The following is a 22,318-nucleotide window of genomic DNA, read 5'->3' as shown; positions in this document are numbered from 1 at the left end:
TGTAACATGGTCTGTACCATTCATGAATAAAAACAATAAACATTGGTTTAAAAAACTGTCACCTAGACTGTGCAATATTATTTGACTTCAGTGCATCCTGTAAGCTTACTTTTGTAATAGCAAACACTGATCATTTATTTCTTATGTATAGTGTCTGCTGCCATACTCTTGAAACTTCATAGCACTAGAAGTAACACTTATTGGTAGTATGTAATGTATTGTTATAGCACTTACTACCCCATACTAAGCATTGATGTGCTTTTCGGTGAGTAGCACGCTACTCCGGAGCCCTAAAGGATTAGTGGTGGATTAGAATAGGGAAATGTGAGTACACTATTAGTATTAGTATAGGGTGGCAAAAGTTAATTTGAGCGGAGGACATGTGAGCCTGTTAGTTGGTTTGAACGGAATAATGGGGGATAGATGAGTAAAGAATCATGAAGTGTTAATTGGGAGATCATTATATTAATATGAGGTTTGGGATGAGTAAAGGAGAGGTGGAGGACGGAATAGTCTGTAGAAAGGGATAAGAGAGATCATAGTAGTTAAAAGGGGTTTGGGATAAGTCAAAGGAGAGATAAATGAGGGAGAATTTAGTAGTGTTGTTTGGGAGATCATAGTCATAAACTGAGGTTTGAGGTGAGCCAGGAGGGGTAAAGGAGGGAAGAGTCTGGGAAGGGTTATTTTGGAGCTCAAAGTAGTAGAATGGATTTGGGATGTGGCAGAGAGCGGAGATAAAGGATATATTGATAGAGGTATAGAGGTATAGGGGGATGGTCAGACAGAATAAAGCTTTTGAGAGAGATTTTGTTTCTTGTTTTTTTCTCTTGTACAGCAGGATTAGAGAGTAAGTATATAGTACATGAGTACGTAATCAAGGGAACAGGGGCCAGATGTAGCAAACAATTTGCGACTCGCAAACGGCGAAAATCGCCATTTGTGAGTCGCAAATTCGTATTTGCTATGTAGAAATGCATTTTGCGAGTCGGAACCGACTCGCAAAATGCATTTCCGAGTCGCAAATAGGAAGGGGTGTTCCCTTCCTATTTGCGAGTCGCAGTGGTATGCAATTCCATTTGCGACCGCGTGGAGTCGCAGTTACCATCCACTTGAAGTGGATGGTAACCCACTCGCAAACGGGAAGGGGTCCCCATGGGACCCCTTCCCCTTTGTGACTGGACTCAAAATTATTTTTTCAGAGCAGGCAGTGGTCCAAGGGACCACTACCTGCCCTGAAAAAATCAGAAACTAAAGTTTTTTTTTTTTTAAATCTAAGTGCAGCTCGTTTTCCTTTAAGGAAAACGGGCTACACTTGGAAAAAAAAAACAGCTTTATTTAAAAGCAGTCACGGACATGGAGGTCTGCTGTTCCCAGCAGGCCTCCATCCCCGTGAGTGCCCAGAGTCGCTATGGGGGCGCAAATTGCGACCCACCTCATTAATATTAATGAGGTGGGTCTTTGCGACCCCATAGCGACTCGCAGAAGGTGTCTGAGACACATTTCTGCATAGCAAATTGCGACTTGCAATTTGCGAGTCTCACCGACTCACAAATTGCAAGTCGCAATTTGCTTCTTACCTACATCTGGCCCCATATGTGTAAGGAATGTACTAAATTGAGATTTAAAGTTGTATCATACAAACACAGGCTTTCAAGAGTTACAGTATTTGAAGGTAATTTATTTTGCACTTTTAAAACATTATTTTATCTTTCCTCAATACTTCAATAGTGAAATGCTTGTAGATAAATAGTTAAGATAATGTTTACCTATTGCAATAGATAAAATAAAAACAGAGGCTCAGTTGAATCTAATCAAGCAACTTATATAGCAACTATGCAATGACCTATGAACATGTCAAGTGTAGAATAATATACACACATATATAAATAGAAACATAGACATACTCAAAATATATATATATGTACAAATACATACATCTATACAGACAAATATACAGTATACATACATACATTTAATTGAAGTAAAATATACATTTGTTAAACAGGCCTAAAGAGTATGTATGTATTTTAAGATAAAATAGTAATTATACATATTTGTACAAAGAATTACACATACTAGATATATAAACATAATCAAATTATAACATGTTTACATACACTGGGATATGCACTCCATTGCTGTTTGAGTATGGTGGTTATATAGGAAACTCTTGAGTAGTCTTCTGAAGATAAGATAGTTATCCATAGATCTTATATATGGGAGTAATGCATTCCATAGTTTGACCCCTTAAATAGAGAAAGATGTACCACCAATTGTCTTTTTCTTGTATGGTTGTGTTTTGAGGCGAGTTGCCAATCTTGAGCTGAGGTTTCTTTATTGGATGTATTTGGTGATTTTATTAATGAAGAAAAGCGGTCCTGTTCCATGTATTGCTTTGTGGATGATACAAACCAGCTTGAAGGTGGACCTTCTGGCAACCGGTAACCATTGTAGGGCCCTCAAAGCAGGGGAGATGTGGACTAGTGGCTTTACATGTACGAGTAGTCTGGCAGCTGATTACTAAATGTGTTGTAGTTTTTTCATAGTAGATAGAGATAATCCATGGTAGAGACCATTGGCGTAATCCAGTTTAGATAGTAAAAGAGAGATATCAGCCTGCACCTTGTGTGGAAATCTGAGGTGGGGGAAGATGCGTCACAGTGTTTTCATGGTGACGAACCATGATCTTTCTAATTTGTCAACTTGAGCATTCTATGGTGGATAGGTGTCTCTTCCTAAAAACATCCTCGCCTAGTCGTATGGAAGGCCATAAGTTATTGCCTTTCCTTGAAGGATATAGGGTTGTTGGAAATGGCCCTTTTTCCAGGGTTATCCCCAAACTCTTTGCCTTCTTCCTCCTATTTCTTCTGATCTGTTTTTGTTGGTTTATTGTCACTGTGCACTTTACTGCTGCAGATCAGTGTTAAAGTGCAAGTGCTCCCTGTGTAAATTGTTTTGGTGATTAGTTTATCCATGAATGGCATATTTGATTTACTAGTTAGCCTCTAGTAAAGTGCACCAGACATGCCCAGTGCCTGTAAATAAAAGCCTTGTAGTGGGCCTGCATCATTGATTGTGCCATCCACAAGTAGCCCTATAAATCTGTCTCAAACCTGCCATTGCAGTGACTGTGTGCACACTGTTGCTCTGCCAGTTCGAACTGGCAAGTAGACCCTCTTGCAAGGCCCAAACCTTCCCTTTTACTACATTTAAGTCACCCTTACTGTAGGTAGCCCCATTGGCAGGGTGCAGTGTATTTAAAAGGTAGAACATGTACCGGTGTGTTTTACATGTCCTGATAGTGAAATACTGCCAAATTCAGTTTTTCACTATTGCAAGTCCTAGCTCTCCCATAGGTAAAACATGGGGATTGCAATTAAATATCTTTTAAGTGCAATTTCCCATAGGGAGCAGATAGAGATGTGGAGTTTGGGGTCTCTGAACTCACAATTATTAAGTACATCTTTTAGTGAAATTAGTTTTTAGATTGTCAGTTTGAAAATGCCACTTTTAAAAAGTGGGCATTTTCTTGCGTAACCATTCTGTGCCTCTGCGTGGCAACTGAATCCACGCCTGGGTCAGACTGACGTTAGGCTGGCTATGACTTCACTCTAGACAATAACACAAAGGGAACTGAGGTGTGTCCTGCATATCTCGATGTGTCTTCCTGGGCTAGAGTGGGAGGGAGGAGCTGACACCTGTATCTGAAAGGCTGTGCCTGTCCTCACACATTGCAGTCTCCAAACCCCTGGAGTGCATCTGGAGCCAGGCCTGGGCAAGTCAGGATCTTGTGAGCAACTGAGACTTTCCTTTGAAGTTTGCCTACTTCAAAGGCAGAAATGAGTATGAGTAGTGGACCCAAAATCCCAGATCTTCAGAACACTTCTGGATCAAGAGGATCCTCTGCCAAGGAGAAGAACTGAAGAGCTGTGAGGAGGAGTACTGCCCTTTGCTGTTTGTGCTTTGCTGGGTTGGCCTGCAGTTGCTGCTTCTGTTGTGGAGAGGACAAAGACTAAACTTTGCTGGAAGTCACATTCATGCCACCCCAATGCCATCAATTATGCTGCTGCCTGCACAGTGCCCCCCTTCGCACCGCAACCCTGGTCTCGCCAACAATGACACCTGCTACTGTTATTGAGGTGCTGCTTGCACTGTGACCTGTTGGCCCCGCACATCTCATCGCCTCACTTCACACCGCAGCCTTGGTTTACCCGATGATGGCGCTCTACACTGACACCGTCGCTGCTGCCTGCAACGTGGCATGAGAACACCGCTTGCGAGGTACACGAAGCACCGTCCCATCCCGCACTGCAGCCCTGGTCCACCGACGCCAGTACCACCGACTCCAGTATCATCAAAAGATACCTCTGGCTGCATCGCAACCCATGGGTGCCACACAGAGCCAGCTCCATTTCGTACTGCAGCCTTGGGCCTACCGACAACAGTGCTTCAGCGACAACAATGCCACTGCCTGCACCACGACGAGAAGACACCGCACATCGCACTGCCCCACTTCACACCGCAGCCCTGGTCTCACCGATGCCGCAGGATGCCATCACCGACCTGCCGCTTGCAGCGTGACATGTAGGCACCGCATGTCTCATCGTCCCGCTTTGCACAGCAGCCCCGACACCATCAACGCCACACTCCCGACTTCATCATCAGCATGGAGTTCAATCTGAAACACGTGTGACTTCAAGGGCCCAAAGACCCCCACACCAACCTTCGGAACTGAAACCCACTGACACCTGCAAACACCAGTGACACCCGACTTCAGATCTCATTGCAAAGATCGCAACACCCTGCATTTCCAAGGTACTGTTTGCGGGTCTTCCCGACACCATAGCTGACCTGCGACCTTGCGATCTGCCTGAACTGTTGGATTTGTTGTTCATGACGCCGTGATAGCCCCAGGCAGAGGTATCTAATTCAATGAACTGTATTTTTAAGTGATTCTTGCAAAATTCATATCTTTATTACTGTATCCTGGATTTTTCTCGTTTTGGTCTTGTTTTGCACAGATAAATATTGGCTATTTTTCCCAAACGGTGTGGTGTCGTTTTGTAGTGTTTTCGCTGTATACATTTGTAATACGCAAATGCTTTATACATTGCCTCTGAGATAAGTCTGACTGCTTGTGCCAAGCTACCAAGAGGGTGAGCAGTGGTTATCTTAGGTGTGTCCTGGCTAGGAAGAAGAGTCCCTGCTTTGACAGGGTGCAAGCCACTGCCAACTAGGTGCGCCCATTTCTAATGAAGGTCAACAAGCAAGCATGTGGATGATCTATGTTTAACTCCTTTCCCCTGTCCGATTCCTCTCTCAGCTGCAAAGTTCAGCTGCTGCTCAGATCTCTGACTGAATCTCACTCGCCCACATTCAGCATCCGTCTCGTTAAACATTAGCTTGCATCTGTGCGCCAGAGAAGTGACTTTTTGGGCAACAGGTATCTTATGCTACTGACTTAAACTTCCGGCATACCACGTTTGGCGGTTGCTCTGCCTCATTCCCAAAACGTTTCACTCCCAACAATGCTCCTCTTTTAAACTTTCTGGAACTGGTTCTTTCCAACAATTGGGCATTGTGCAAAGGTTTATTTGACCTGCTGTGCACGAAACAAATGACACGAGTAGGGCTGGGTCGGCCAGAAAGGAAGTCGGGTTGTGCACATTAAAAGGTCATTAAAGGTCGAGGTGGCATGCGACAAAGTCGTTGGTAAATTACTCCACTCGCTCTCTGTTCTAGAGGTTACTGGTTCAGCTGCTGTGCAATGGTATGCTTAGCTTACCAGAGCGCTCCCCCGCCACAGTTTGATTTGGATGTAGGTGACAGGTTTCCTCCACACAAAAGATGTTTTACAGGAGTACTCGTGTAAACCTTTGTGAATTTAACAACAGTCTGAAACTATCCCTGAATCTAGGAGGAAACGTATAATAGCAAATAGCAGACTTTTGTTTCTTGTTATTTGCGAGCTGGGACAATGTCTTTCAGAAAATATATTTGGATTAATACGTGGATCTCACATTTTCCGTAGCAGCGATTGCATTCCTATAAAGGCTTCATCGTCACTTAAGAAATCCCTATTTTCTTGTAGTGTTACAAGGATCCACACATCTACAAGACAGGAGAAGCTAATATTCTTTTAGCCCTAAAGAAGAGAGCGAGAACATAAGTAGGCATTAAACACTTTCTTTCCAAGATCTTTGCTCATAAAGGATCCACTCCCGGATGTAAGAGTTCTAGTGAGGGCTCAGAGTCAGTAAATGTTGAGACAATGCTTCAGAATCCTGTCATCTGACCCAATAAGTACTAATCTTGGTCAGGAGCTTATTGTTCTCACCTTTTATGAATTTTAACTGCAGAGCCACCTATTTACTGATGGGACTAAGACTACCATCCCCTTCTGGATTTCTTAATCCAGGTCACCTATTTCTTTCTTTCAATACTTTTCCTGTGCAGTTACTTTTGACTATGTGATTCTAACTGAAGCCTTCATAGATTTCTACAGTAGCGCTTGTTAAATATCTAGTTTCAACTTCTGCCAAAAAAATATCTTCATTTTCTCAACACATAAAGGGGGTGATTCCAACCGGAAACCGCCATTTGGCCGCCACGCGGCCAAAATTCCGCGGCCCCCATTCTGACATTCCCGCTGGGCCGGCGGGAATGAGGCCGCAACACAGGAGCTGGCTCCGAATGGAACCGGCGGTGTTACGGCGGTGCGACGGGTGCAGTTGCACCCGTCACGCTTTTCACTGTCTGCCATTTTAACTGCAGGCAGTGAAAAGGAGGCCGGGGCCCTGTTAGGGGGCCCCTGCACTGCCCATGCCAGTGGCATGGGCAGTGCAGGGGCCCCCAGGGGCCCCAGGACACCCGTTACCGCCAGCCTCTTCCTGGCGGTGAAAACCACCAGAAACAGGCTGGCGGTACGGGGGTCAGAATCCCCAGGGCAGCGCTGCTTGCAGCGCTGCCCTGGCGGATTCTCCCAGCCGGGGCAAAAACGGCGGATGACCGCCGGCTCCGGCAATCCGACCGCGGCTTTACTGCCGCGGTCGGAATGGGGATTGAAGCACCGCCAGCCTGTTGGCGGTGCTTCCGTCATTCGCGGCCCTGGCGGTCCAAGACCGCCAGGGTCAGAATGACCCCCAAAGTCCCATCATGCAGACACGCACAGCACATTGGGATAAAAGAGCTTTAGCCTCCCCCCTACCCCTACACACTGCCCTCCCCATCTCCCTCCATCATGTGTCTTAGCCTGGGCTGCTGCAGCTTCCAGGACACACACAGGTCTTTAACTGATGTGTGGTGGGCTGTGCTGGAGACGGGGTTCATTGTTGGCCTCCTACAGAAGTATTTCGCTGGTCTTAAAGAGGTTGAAGTGCATACAAAGTTTGGGACTGTGATGCTGAGTGCAATGGGTGTGGGGCCAGCGTCGTGGCTAAAAAAAGAACACAATATTCTACAACTGTTTTTGTTGTCCTTTTATCTTGAGTTAAATACATATACAATATAACATACACACCTTAAAAAAATGAATGCAAGTTGAAGAAATCAGTGGGAAAATGCACTCATTTTTGGTTAATGTTATTACTGTAGATGAGTGTAACCAGTCAGGCCTATAACTAAATCCTGGTTGGTGCACTGAGGAACAGTGATGCACTGGTAGTGCTACCAAGACACAGCCTGCAATGGAAAGTACTGTAAATAGGCAAATCACTATTCTAAAATTGCATTGCACACAATATATGATAGGCTGCTGCAAAATGTGCAAAAGGATTTAGGCCCTCATTATGACCCTGGCGGTGAGTGATCAAGTGGCGGTAATACCGCCAACAGGCTGGCGGTAATTACTGTCAAATTATGACCAGGGCGGAGAAAACTCCCATAGACATCCAATGTACCACACCAACTGCCAGGGCGTTAACACCACTGACCACGGCGGTAGCCAACAACAGCCAGACGGAAGACAAAGTACCGCCCACCATATTTTGGACCAACGCCATCAAAAGCCGGGCAAAAACACATCTCAGAAGAGCAAAGACTCACCATCGGAGACACAGGGAAGAGCAACGCCGCCATGGAACCGGAACTGCAAGTCTTCCCGATGTTCATCTACGTCATGCTCCACCTGGAACACCAACGCCGACGAAGACGACGACGGTGAGTACAGCCGCCTAGCACACAAGGGAGGGAGGGAGGAAAACGAGAGTGACACACGCACAACACACACCATTCACAAATACACCATACATGCAACCAGCTGCAGACAAAAAACTATGGCACACAACAGACGGCATAATGATGCAAGGACAACAAGAATGCAGTAATGAGAATGTATTGATATAAACAGCTACCAAATGAACCAATTGAACGAAAAACAGATACGTACAAATGTACACAAAGGACCAATGCCCAGTCCAAAGTACTAAGGGCCCACATGGCCACATGGCACAGTCTAAGGCCCAACTCGAATCCTGACTTCATCCAGATAGAACTCTGCAGGGGCATCAGTTTGCCAGTGGGCAGGCACCTCAGGGGGATGAGGGGTGGGGGGCACCTCAACTGAATATGGGAACAAGCCCACTGGTTCTGGAGGGGGCTCCATGCCCATTTCTCTCTGCTGGGGAGTGCAAGGCCACAGTCTCTGGAGTGGGTGACTTTCCCACTGGTTCTGGAGGGAGCTCCATGCCCATTTCTCCTTGCTGGGGAGTGCAAGGCCACAGTCTCTGCAGTGGGTGACTTGCCCATTGGTTCTGGAGGGGACCCATGCCCATTTCTCTTTGCTGGGGAGTGCAAGGCCACAACCTCTGGAGAGGGTCCCTTTCCCGCTGGTTCTGGAAGGGACTCCATGCCCATTTCTCTTTGCTGGGGAGTGCAAGGCCACAGTCTCTCAGATGGGTGACTTGCCAACTGGTTCTGGAGGGGGCTCCATGTCCATTTCTCTTTGCTAGCGGAGTGCAAGGCCACAGTCTCTGGAGTGGGTGACTTCCACACTAGTTCTGGAGGGGGCTCCATGCCCATTTCTCTCTGCTGGAGAGTGCAAGGCCACAGACTGGAGTGGGTGGCTTTCCCACTGGTTCTGGAAGGGGCTCCATGCCCATTTGTCTTTGATGGGGAGTGCAAAGCCACAGTCTCTCAGGTGGGTGACTTACCCAGTGGTTCTGAAGTGGGCTCCATGCCCATTACCCCTTGCTGAGGAGCGCAAGGCCACAGCCTCTGGAGTGGGTGACTTTCCCACTCATTCTGGAAGGGGCTCCATGCCCATTTCTCTTTGCTGGGGAGTGCAAGGCCACAATCTCTGGAGTGGGTGACTTTCTCACAGGTTCTGGAGGGGGTTCATGCCAATTTCTCTTTGCTGGAGAGTGCAAGGTCACAGTCTCTCAAGTGGGAAACATGCCCACTGCTTCTGGAGGGGCCACCTGTACAGCAGTCCCTGGAGGGTGGCCTAGATGGCTTCTGCTGGTGCTGATGGCTGCACTGTGTCATCTGGAGGTGAGGGCTGCATAGTGTCAGCAGTTGAAGGTGCCTCCTGGGCAGTCTCTGCTGGAAGTGAGGACTGCACTGTGTTGGAAGGTGGAGGTGCCTCCTGGGCAGCCTCTGCTGGAGGTGGGGGATGCACTTCCTCAGCTGCCGGTGAGGGACCTGTGACCACTGGTGGTGGCAGTGGTAGTGTCACCCTGACAGCCTCTGCTGGAGGTGAGGGCTGCACTGTGTTGGCAGATGGAGGTGCCTCCTGGACATCCTCTGCTGGAGATGAGGGATGTACTGTGTTGGCAGGTGGAGGTGCCTCCTGGGCAGCCTCTGCTGCACTTCCTCAGGGCCCCATGACCACTGGTGGTGGTGGTGTCACCCTGACAGCCTCTGCTGGAGTCGAGGGCTTCTTCCCCTTCATGGCAGGAGGCATTGGATCCTTACCCTTCCTGGCAGAGGTTGAGGGCTTCTTCCCCTTCATGGCAGGATGTGCAGGCTCCTTAGCCTTCCTGGCAGGAGGTGCTGGCTTCTTCCCCTTCATGGCTGGAGGTGCGGGCCCCTTCCCCTTCATGGCAGGAGGTGTGGGATCCTTAACCTTCCTGGTTGGTGGAGTGGAATCCTTCACTGACTTGCCACCACGAGTAGGTGGTGCCACCACTGTCCACGTGGACTGTTTGCTGAGGTGCTGGGCTGGGTCATTGGGACCCTGCTCCTACGGGCAGGATGGGGGGGAGAGGTCAAGTTGGGCAAGGAAAAGTTTCTTAGGGACGGTGAGGCGGGATGAGGGAGGAGGGAGGAGGGATGGGAGTGGAGGTTGAAGGAGTGGTTGTTGGAGGTGTATGTCTGCTGGACTCGGGTGTAGGTGCATGGGCAGTGTGCTGATGTGAGGTGGATGGCTGTTGGGTGTGTGAGTGCTTGCGTTTGTGTCCTTTAGGAGGAGGGGTAGACAGGGTGGGAGAGGACACAGCAGAAGCGTGCATAGATGTTGTGGAGGTGTCTGCTAGTGAAGTGTGTGTGCTGATTGGTGTGGTGATGCTGGTGGTGGATGTTGATGCAGTGCATGTAGGTGTGAGTGTGGACGTGACTGTGAGGGAGGTGGGGGAGGAAAGTATACAGTGGAGGCAGTGGATGTGGTTGTGTCTGCAACTGTCTGGTGTTTGCGTGAGTGCTTGTGGGATGAAGTGTGTTGCCTGCGTTTGACTATGCCACTCTTGTGTGTTGTCTTGTGTGCATGCTCGTCTGTATGTGTGCATGGGATGGGTTGGGGTTGAGGAGACTGGGAAGTGGTAGTTGGAGGGGGGATGGTAGGAACTGGGACAATGGCTGCCATCAGAGAGGAGGGCAGAGCCTGAATCGATCTCTGTTGGGCTGCTAATCCACTGTGGATGCCCTCCAGGAATGCATTGCATTGCTGCATCTGGGATGCCAGCCCCTGGATGGCATTCACAATGGTTGACTGCCCTGAAGAGGTGGATCTCAGGAAGTCAATAGCCTCCTCACTCAGGGCAGCAGGGCTGGGTCAGGGCCTGAGGTCCCTTGGGCGAATGAGATGCCGACCCTCTTGGATGAGTGGGCACTGGCAACTTGCTGAGGGGCTACTGTGAGGGCATTGCTGGTACGGGGGTAGCTGCTGTACCTGCAGCTGGGGTGGTCACCGAGGTGTTCACCACCACCAGGGAGCTTCTATCGGAGGAGGTATCTGAGTCTGTGTTGTCATCTACTGCCTCCACCATGGTGCTCCCTTCACCCTCTGCCCCACTGGTTCCCTCGGCGTCGGTGGACTCTGCCTCCAAGGTCCTGTGGGATGCCGCTCCCTATGTTACCAGTGCCCCTGCTCCTCCGCCAGATGATGCTAATGCACACATGGACAGGATGACGGAAGAAAAAGGGGGGGAGAGAGAGAAAGGAAACAATGGGTCAATAACTGCACCATCACCACAGTGGCATACACAGCACCGTCACACACAAGGATCAGGCTTGAGACTATGCATTGCACTGCCAGTGATTTGGCTAGATGCCACGGCAAGATGAGGTGCACACACCGCCAACTGCACCCCTCCTGGGACCCACAAAGCCCTGACTGACATGGAATGCTAACAAGCTAGGTTACCTGCATTTGCCATACACCCATTACCCTTGAGCTGGATCACGCTGCAATGTCTGGCCTGGCATTAGGGGCACCCACTAACTCACACCCACCACCCAGATCTCATGCCACCTGCCAATTATTGTAGTAATGCCCACTATACTCACCCCTTTGTGGCTGCAGTGATGCCCTCAAGCTCTGGGTAGGCCACCACCAGTATGCAGGCCATCAGGGGGGGTCAGGTTCTGACAGGCACCCCTTCCTCATTGGGAGACCATCCCCAGCTGAGCCTCTGCAGTCTTCCGTGCCCATCATCTCAGGTCCTCCCACTGTTTCCGACAGTGGGTGCTCCTCATGCCATAGATTCCCAGGGTCTGCATGTCCTTGGCGATGGCACGCCATAATCCCTTCTTTTGATGAGCGCTGACCTGCAGAGGTAATACAGACAGGAGGACACCATTACGCATATAATCCAGCCTGTCACACATATGATCCACCAATCCTGTTTCCATCACCATTGGAACACACATTAACTGGCGCACACCATGTACACCACCACAAGACAGTCCCCCTCCAATGACACAATGCTTGCATACACATCTCCATGAATCCTTCCTACATGCATCGTGCCCAAGGTGTACTCACCTGTTGGTCTGGCGGTCCATACAGCAGTCCGTACTGGGGTAGGATCCCATCCACCAAAAGCTCCAACTTCTGTGAAGTGAAGGCAGTGGCCCTTTCCCCGGTCACACGGACCATGGTAGCTTCCAGACACAGGTCACAGCAGCACACGCAGTGTAGGTGTTCTCCTGTTGAAGGTCAGGAAACAAGTGAGGAATCAGATAGAAAATGGTGGTCACATCCCCGGCGGTGTACACCGTCTCCACCGGCGCAGATCCCCATTGGCCACTGTACTCCATAGAGCCCCATATTATCCAATGAGGAATTGCACGGCGGAGCAAGAACGCCTTCGCCACGACACCCAACGTCGGCGGAGTTACCTCACTTCCACCTGTCCCTACATACAGGACAGGTGGTCAGCATTTCATGGTGGCAGACAACGATCATATCAACCTTAACTGCGTCACAGCCTAGATTAGCCCATGCCTCGCCATTTCCACTGTCCCATCACATCAATGCACTATGTACACTGAGGTTGGGGTTCCATTGTTCAAATTGTGACAGCCTACTCACTCTTGTGTCCCTTAGATACCTACTGCTGCGGATAAATAGGAGGAGGAGACATACCCCCGTGTACAGACCCTTTTTGGACTTGGCTACACTGGAGGACAGGCACATTATACTCACCTATAGACTGGACGGGGCCACAATCACAGACCTGTGTGCCCAATTGGAGCCTGACCTGATATCTACTATCCGTCATCCGTCTGGGATCCCCCCTCTTGTGCAAATGCTATCAGTGCTCCATTTCCTGGCAACTGGTTCTTTCCAAGTGACAGTGGGCTTGGCAGCAGGAATGTCACAGCTAATGTTCCCAATCGTGCTGGCAAGAGTTTTGTCTGCCCTGGTGAAACACATGTGCAGATGCATAGCTTCCCCCAGGTGGAACATCTAGCCACTGTGAAGTCCGGATTCTATGCAATGGGACATATACCCAATATTGTTGAGGGCATTAACGGGACACATATTGCGTTAGTCCCCCCCACCAGAATGAACAGATGTTCCGGAATCGGAAGAGTTTGCACTCACTGACAGTGCAAGTGGTGTGCCTGGCGGACTAGTATGTCTCCCACGTCAATGCTAAGTATCCTGGGTTGAAGCATAACACCTTTGTTCGGAGGAATAGCAGCATCCCAAATGGGATGGCCCAACTACAGAGGCACAGGGTGTGGCTAATTGGTGAGCCATGGTCCCCACTTTCTGTATGATAGTGTATGCCTTCAGGTGTCATCCCCAAATCATTGTGTGAGGCTAAATGTTGTCCCTCAATACTTGCAGGTGACTCTGGCTACCCAAACCTATTGTGGCTTCTGACCCCTGTGAGGAATGCCAGGATAGGGGCTGAGGAACATTATAATGAGGCACATGGGCGAACCAGAAGGATCATCAAGAAAACCTTCGGGCTCCTGAAGGCCAGGTACAGGTGCCTCCATCTGACAGGTGGATCACTGTGCTACTCACCTGGGAAGGTCTGCCAGATAGTAGTGGCATGCTGCATGTTGCACATCCTGGCCCTCAGACGGCATGTACCTTTTCTGCAGGAGGAGGAGACTGGAGATGCCCTTGTGGCAGCAGTGGACCCTGAGGACAGTGAGGATGAGCAGGCAGAGGATGAGGACAACAGAACATCAGTTATACGTCAATACTTCCAATGACACACATGTGAGACAGTGCAACTGACCATTCTTCTGACTATTGATGTTTTCTGTGTGGCTGTAGCATGATGGCATTGACTTCCATTGCATCTCAACTTACTGACACCTATGGCTTGTAATTTAACAGATGTTGGTGAGATCACAACAGCTACAGGTCATTATTTCTACGCTCTCACAATGTTCAGATCATTTGCATTAGATGTGACTGTTTCCATAAATGCAAATTTTCAACACAAACAATACTAGTGGTCAAGGTGTTTATTGTAGTGCTATGAAATTGAGGGAAAAGTGAAATGGAATGGGGTGATGATGGAAGAATGTCCAGGGCATTGTTCCAGTCTGTTTGTAGCACAGGTGCAGTGTCCAGGGGGCCATAGGAAGGGGAGCAAAGGCAGCTCAAAGTGGACAAGGTAACAGTGTGGGACACAAGGAGGACAATCAAGAGAGTCTCATTTCCTGGCAGTGGTCTTGGCAAGTGTCTCTGGCTTCTGTCTAGTTCGCAGGGAACATCTGCGGGGTGGTTTACCTTCTGCAGGGGGAGGGGTGCTGGTGGCCTGTGGGTCCTGTTGCTGGCCTCCTGCCCACCAGCTGCAGCTGAAGTGGAGGGTTGGTCAATGGACTGGCTAGTGGCAGGGGCCCGCTGGTGTGCTGTTGCTTCCCTCATGATTTTGGCCATGTCTGCCAGCACCCCTGCTATCGAGATCAAGGTGGTGTTGATGGCCTGCAAGTCCTCCCTGATCCCCTGATACTGTTCCTCCTGCAGCCGCCTGTTCGCCTGCACGTTGTCCAGGATCTGGCCCATTGTGTCCTGGGAATGTTGGTAGGCTCCCAGGATCTTAATGAGTGCCTCCTGGAGAGTTGGTTCCCTGGGCCTGTCCCCCCCCCCCCCTCGTGCACAGCAGTCCTCCCAGTGTCCCTGTTGGCCTGTGCCTGTGTCCCCTGAATGGTGTGCCCACTGCAGCTGACCCCAGGTCCCTGATTGTCTTGGGAATGAGGTGTGGCCTGGTGTCCCTTTACAGGTGTGCACACTGCTGATTGACATGTCCTGGGGACAGAGGTTTGTGTACGCTCAGTGGGTGCTGTGGTGTTGGATACTGATGGGGGATGCTCTGTGGTGGACTGTGAGTGGGCTTGGGTGACCAACTGTCCAGTGGTCCCTGATGGGCCAGGTTGTTGGTCCAGATCCTGAAGTCCAGAGTTACTGTCATCACTGGGGTCATCTTCTGATGGGGGACTGGATAGTCGTGGCACCTCCTCTCCGCTGACATTGGCTGGGGCACCTGTGGGGATGTAAGTGATGTATTATGCTTCATGTCTGTGACATATTGTACATCCCTGGCTTCCCCTCTATCGTTGATGTTACCCTGCCACCTATGTTTGTGTATGGTGATGTATTGTCAGTTTCCCTATGCTGTGCATGCTTTAGTGATGGGTGTCCATGCAGGGCTGGGAGGGCTGTCCATGCACTGGTATGGCGTGCAGGGCTTGGCATTGGGGCCATATGTGTTGGTGCAGTGTGTGGGATGGAGTGGAGTGATGGGAGTGAGGGTGACGGTGTGAGATGGCATACAGGTATGGGTGGTGATAAGTGGTAAATGTTGACTCACCAGTGTCCAGTCCTCCGGCTACTCTAGCAAGTCACTCTGGATGCAGTACTGCCAAGACTTGCTTTTCCGATGCTGGGAGCTGGGAGGAGCTGGGTGGGGGTCCACCACCAGTCCTCTGTATGGTGAGCTGGTGCCTTGCTGCCACTCTTCCGGATGTCCTCCCTTGTTCTTAAATGCTGTCCCACAGCATTCACCCTGTCCACGATTCTTCGCCATAGCTCCATCTTCCTGGCAATGGATATTTGCTGTACCTGTGCTCCAAACAGCTGTGGCTCTACCCTGACAATTTCCTCCACCATGACTCTTAACTCCTCATCAGTGAAACGGGGTGCCTTTGTGGGGACATGGGTTTTGTGTGGTGCACGTTGGTAAGAATGTTTTGATTAATGTGGTGGGGTGTGTGATGTGGGGTGCATGAGGAATGTATGGTTGTATGTGGTGTGTGTGTGTCTAGTTGCCTCAGTGCTGTTTGTGACAATCTCCTGGCAGTAATTGTTGTTTGTGAAGGGTTGTGGGTAATGTGGGTGTGTGTTTTATGATGCTGTGGGTGGGTGGGAGTGGTGTGTGGATGGGTGACAGGTGTGTGTTTTTCATATTGGCCAATGTAGTGTTATTTCGTATGGGTGTTGTGTGGTGTGTGTTGGTGAGAGTGTGTTGAGTAATGTGGTGGGGTGTGTGATGTGGGGTGTGTGAGGGATGCATGGGTGTATGTGGTGTGTGTGTCTAGTTGCCTCCTTGCTGTTCGTGTCAATCTCCTGGCAGTAATTGTTGTTTGTAACGGTTGTGGGTAATGTGGGTGTGTGTTTTATGGTGCTGTGGGTGGGCGGGAGAGGTGTGTGTATGGGTTTCAGGTGTGTGTTTTTTGTATTGGCCAATGTAGTGTTGTTTTGTATGTGTCCATTCTGAGCACGGTTTACTACCATTGAATGTCAGCTGTGGTGATTCGTGGGTCATAATATAGTGGGCATTGTTCTGTTGGTGTAACGGTATGGGTGTTGGGACCGCCACTTTGGCACTGACCTTTGGGCTGGTGGATTTGTGTATGTTGCTGTATTCTGTCGGATTAGTGTGTGTGTGTGTGTCATATATGGGGAACGGATATTCGCCACTGCGGCGGTATATTGGCGGCCGCCACCATGGCGGTAAGCGAGATTTACCACCAATGTCATAATGAGGGCCTTATTGTTTAAGATAAACAAGTGTGTAAATATATATATATGCCACTGTATCTGTATATGACGTCTGAAAAACAATAAATCAGTCACCATGACTCCATCAATTAAACCATATGCTGATTCCCAATCAGCTTTTAGATTTGCTGATTAACAAAATGCACACTGCGAGAAAGTGAATTATTAGTTGGGGTGGTAGTCGACTACAAGTAGTAAAGTCACTAACTTGTTATGTCTGGTCAAATATTTCAGCTATTTAAACATAAGCTATGCAACAGAGCAGTTAGGCTTAACTTTGAGAAAAGGTGTAAAGCATTTAAAAGTAAAAAAAAACAAAGTCAAACACACAACACAATAAAAATAAATAAATAAATAATTTAGAAAAGTAGAGTAAAATGTAATGGACAAAAAGACATAAATCCAGTGATAGGAACCAGTGATATGAGTATTTAAAGATTTAAGGAAACATCATCAAAAAGAGCAAAGCACCAATGGTAGTCAGTGGTCCCATTAGACTGGCACGTGGATGTGATTTAAGACCATCAACTAGGTTTGACCCAGTCAGAGGTTTTACCTTGAGACTTTGTCTTTTTTTCTGGAAGTAAAAGTCTTTAGTGGAGCAAGGTAGCAGGCTACATATGAAGAAGTCCTCACAAGGTCAGATAGGTGGTGGACGAGTCCCAATGAAATCAGTGGTTTTGGTGGGAAATGCTCCTAGCGGGAGCAATTTAACTTTTCTTTCCCACAGAAGTCCTCCTGTTGGTCAGATACTTTTGGCACCTTCTCCCAGACAAGATTTGTACCTTCAGACTTAGGGCCTGATTACTATCTTGGCGGATGGGATACTCCATCACAAAAGTGGTAGCTATCCCTTCTGCCATATTACAAGTTCCATATGATATAATGGAACTTGTAATACGGCGGACAGGATGTCTGTCATATTTGTGATGGAGTATCCCATCCACCAAGATCGCAATCAGGCCCTTAATCTCCTTTATGGAGTTCAGATTCTTCCAGAGGGCAGGGCTGCAGCTGTGTCTGGCGATGACTTCCACAAGGGCAGACATCTTCTCACTGAGGGTCAGCTGAACCATATTTGCTGATGGGGAGAAGCTCTGGTCCAGCAAGGTTGCATCTAGGGCAGATAGCCTGGGATGGTTAGGACCCTGTCCTCCAGAGGTCTGGAAGTCTAAAGATGTTTTAAGTCTTAGGTTTTCAGAGGGGAGAGAAGTACAGTTAGGCACAGCGAAGGGTCCTGGGGCCACAGCAACAGCACGTTAGTGTCAATGCTCACTCTAGCAAAGGCCATCAGTAGGGTCCAGTCCAGGTTCAGTTGATACTCGTCAGCTGGGCACTTCAGGGAAAAGACTTCTTGTAGCTTAGTGTGGTCCTGTAGCTACACAGAAGGTCAGCCAACTAACCCTTAGAGTCTCCTTATTTGTCCTGGGTTCATGAGGGAGCAGGTCCAGTCCATCAGGGCTCTTCTCAGGTCACAGAAAACAGGTCCAGTATGCTTCTTCTGTTCTGCAGGCCCAGAAAGTCTCCTGAAGAGGGTGCTTTAGTGTGCCATCTTTATGCCTTGCACCAGTTAGTAGATGGGGTGACTCCTGGTCCCATCCTTACCAACGGGGTGAAAGTTCTCAGGGTTAACCCTATCCACTTTTGCAAAAGGTCCTGTTTGACCTACGCAATCCTCAACCTCCCCAAACAGACTCCCACCACCCGCCACTTTAAGAAGCTCCACTGGCTTCTCATTCAGAAGATATGTCAATTCAAGATGCTGATCCACACCCACAAGGCCCTTCACAATCAAGGACCAGCATACATCACCCACCTCTTGAACTTACACCATCCCTCCAGACACCTGCACTCTGCTTCCCTCTCCCTCGCACACACCCTGCACCTGCCGAAGCAACAGTGTAGGATGCTTCTTCTCCTACCTCGCAACAAAAAACAGGAACGACCTCCCGCTTCACCAACAGACCTCATCCACTCTTCTGACATTCAGGAAACACCTGGCTGTCCAACTAATCCCCCTATCAGCTATGTTCTCAGTGCCTGGATACCCTTGTGGGTAATTAGCCGCTCTCTACAAATCATGATTGATTGATTGACCTAGTGCAAACAAAGCCACAGTGCCCCTCACTCTCAAAATACACACTGGAGAAACCCTTCTGATATTGTGCAAATCCTGTGTGCCCACCCAGAGGTGTGGCCTTGGTAATGAACAGTGCTCTCTTCTTTGGTCACTTTAACCCATTTCTGTTAGCAGCTTCCCCCCACTAGGTTTGGCACCTGCCTGACATGGAGGATAACATCTGGGCCTTTCCAGTGCTTCCTTGTAACAGGCAAGGTCCCTTTCAAGTAAACTAAATCTCTGGGCCCACCCCAACTGGCATTCCTGCCAGAGGAAGAGAAACACCTTCACACACACAAGCCTTTGCCTCCAATCAGGGAGCAGTTTTGACACATCATCAGGGCTAAGCACTCACTAGGCTACGGCTGGAGAGCTAGTACAAATTAGCTTCCAGGAACTTCAGGGAGGGAAAAAGTATCTTTCCAAAAGTCCAATTGGTAAAAATCTAACTTCACTGTTGAGCTCGACTTTTAATAAATATTAATGAGTACGTTTGACTATATTTCTAGTTGGTCCTAATCCAAAAATAGAAGAAATAATCTTAAATATCACTTCCCAGTGTTTTGTTATGGCCCAGCCAGCCTTGCTACAGTGAAAATAAATTTTGGGTGATGCTCAGTGTAAGGACATATCAATTTTAAGTTTTACATGTCATAGTTTTAAATACCATGCACACAGTCTTGTGTAATGCAAGGCCTACATAGGGCTGCCTTATTAATATTTAAAGGAAGGTTTTCGCTTGGCAAAAAGAGTTATTTTAACAGGTCAGGCTTAGGTTTTAAACTGCTGCAGTGGTAGGCCTGAACCATGTTTTCTTTTGTCACACCTTTGGATGGCACAAAAAGTGCCTTTTCATGCCATAGGTGTATATCTACACCATATAATATGGCCTTATAGAACAGTTAAATAAGAAATCAACCAATCCGGGATTAGCCCATTTCTACATGTTTTAGAGGTCAGAGCACATACACTAGGCACTGGATACTGCATATTGCATGCTCCCCCTGCCAGCCAACATTCTTCAGTCATTTCCTCACCCTCTTTTCCCACTTCCTTTACCTCTGACATACAACAGCCCCCTGCACACGTTTACTACAGTCCTCAGCGCAGTGCTCATAGCAGGTGGTAAATGTGTGTACGGAACCTCACGGATAAGGGAATGCCATGCAGAGTACCATCTGGCAGTTCTGGGTCCATACAGCAATTCCCCATTCCTCAAGGTTTAACTCATAATTGCCCAGAACTATCATAGCTTGTAATCAGGCCATGGTGGGATACTTAAAGTGCCTGGGAATAGATGAAATGGGGTAAAAGGCCCAGTGATCACATTCCAAACCATCTACACATACAGAGTAAGTGTACTTCACCACACTTAAACTTCACCAAAAGACAGAGGGCCTGATTCACAAAAGTAAACTTACACTATTTTCATGAAGGGATTTATGAGTAGTATCTTTATGCGCACAGACACTCCACAGCTAAAAATATAGGTTTTCTAATCTTTTATCTTTTTATGTGTAAAGACCCTTCATCCATAAAGATGCTACTAATACATTCCTTTGTGAATAGCAAGTAACTGTGAACTTACACAATAGTGTAAGTTTGAGAATTAGACCCGGAGAATGCAAGATTCCATGAGACTCTAAAAGAGGCTGTGATAGAATATTGTGTTCCTATTGGTATAACACTTTCCTAACCCTTGACAGCCCGAAATTGTATACCTGGCCGAAACATTGCTTTGTTTTATTTTTTTGTTGATCCTCTTCATTCAAATAAAAAAGAGAGTATCCTTCCAAACTAAGGGGATAGTGTTAGACCAACTTCCCCAATATTCCCCTCAGTGTATAATAAATAAAAAAAGCCAAGTTTATTGCATTATACATTCAGACCAAAGAAAGAAAATTACATACATTGCTTCATACATTCCATACTGCATGACCAGAAATAAGCCAATGGGAATACCAGATGTCTAGAAAAAATATACCTAGTTGTATTTCAATTTAGCAAAAAAATACATTATGTTAACAGGCAAATAAACATACCACAATGTACTACACTTAACCAGAGAATAATTTTTTTAAGATAACTCAATCTGTATTTATGCAGCTGCATCACTATCTAATATATCATTGAGCATTTATGAATTTAGTTGATCATATAATTATGTCCAGTGCAGGTAGATCGTGGGGCAATAAATCATCAATGTGTTTCAGCAGGATGAATGATAAATTCCACTTTATTCAGGACTATAAAGCATTTATCTGTGGATGGAAGTTGACTTGTCAGTTGGAAGTGGTTAAAACCCCCTATGTTTCTAAAACAATCCAAACAAAATCTCTCCTAAAATTAAACTTATGAAAGTGTACGGCCTTAAGGTGCTGAACTCATGTTAATTTTTGCAATTTTCTCTAATCAGTTTTCATTTAAAGTAACTCCTTGGGCCTTACCTGCAATAAAAAGAATTGTAAAGTCACTTGCCCATGCGGAGATCCAAGTTCTCTGTCCAGGATTATATTAGCTGCATCTATTCTCACACTTCTTTCCTACACCCTTGTGTGAGTACTTCCACAAGCTTTTTTATGACACAGATTCAGACATATCCTCATACTGAAACATTTCACCCATAGGTCAGACTGTGCTCACACACTTCTGTTCATCAATTAGGACTGAATGATTAAGAAACTGATTTATAACTAATTTTCTCTTCAACAAAACGTATTAAGTGCAAAACTCTGGTCCTGATGCGTGACATTACCTGAAGGATAACACTTGTGTCTGAAGCCTGTGGACTAAGAGATAGCTCAGCTATGTTAAGCCTGAACATATAATTTATACCTAATCAGAGGTATACCTCCCCCACCTCACGCAAATGTCTTTATGATCAGTTTCTCAGAGTAGATCTGAGACAGATGTACAATTTGTTTTAAAATACGCCTTGTGTGTTTTTTCTCCAGAAGGGTGTCTATACAGGGGCAGTCCTCTGCCATTCCCCTTGATTAAGCATTGCATTGCTGTGCCATACCTCTTCAAACTAGTGAAGTGTGGCAAAAGATGCTAGTTAAACCTTATTCTGCTGCCGAGCTAAGCCTGAGTTTGTCAAATGTGTTTGTATAATAGGTTCACAATGTAAAATCATTGCACAATGAAAACATTACTTTGAGCCCTACTTTTTTCAGTGTTACAATGACAAACTGGTAACCATTTTGTCTTTCTGGTGTCTTTCCTGTGCCCCATTCAAGGTTGTTCTTTTTTCTACCTATGCCAGGCTAATTACTATAACTAATACAGACATTTAGGAACATATATTATAGAGAATATATGCATTCTTCACAAAGGTATTTTGTAGAAGTTTGTAACAAATGCTACATATTATCACATACACTGCCCTAGAAGTATTTAAAAACAACATTGATATTTTAGTGGAATCGATACTTTATGTGCTGTGGATATCAGGCTAGAAATAGAAGCATGTGTGTTATTATAAAATATGATATTAATAGGCACTATTTTTG

The sequence above is a fragment of the Pleurodeles waltl genome, chromosome 7, assembly GCF_031143425.1.
Source record: "Pleurodeles waltl isolate 20211129_DDA chromosome 7, aPleWal1.hap1.20221129, whole genome shotgun sequence".
Lineage (NCBI taxonomy): Eukaryota > Metazoa > Chordata > Amphibia > Caudata > Salamandridae > Pleurodeles > Pleurodeles waltl.
Note: the sequence above shows the minus strand (reverse complement) of the source record.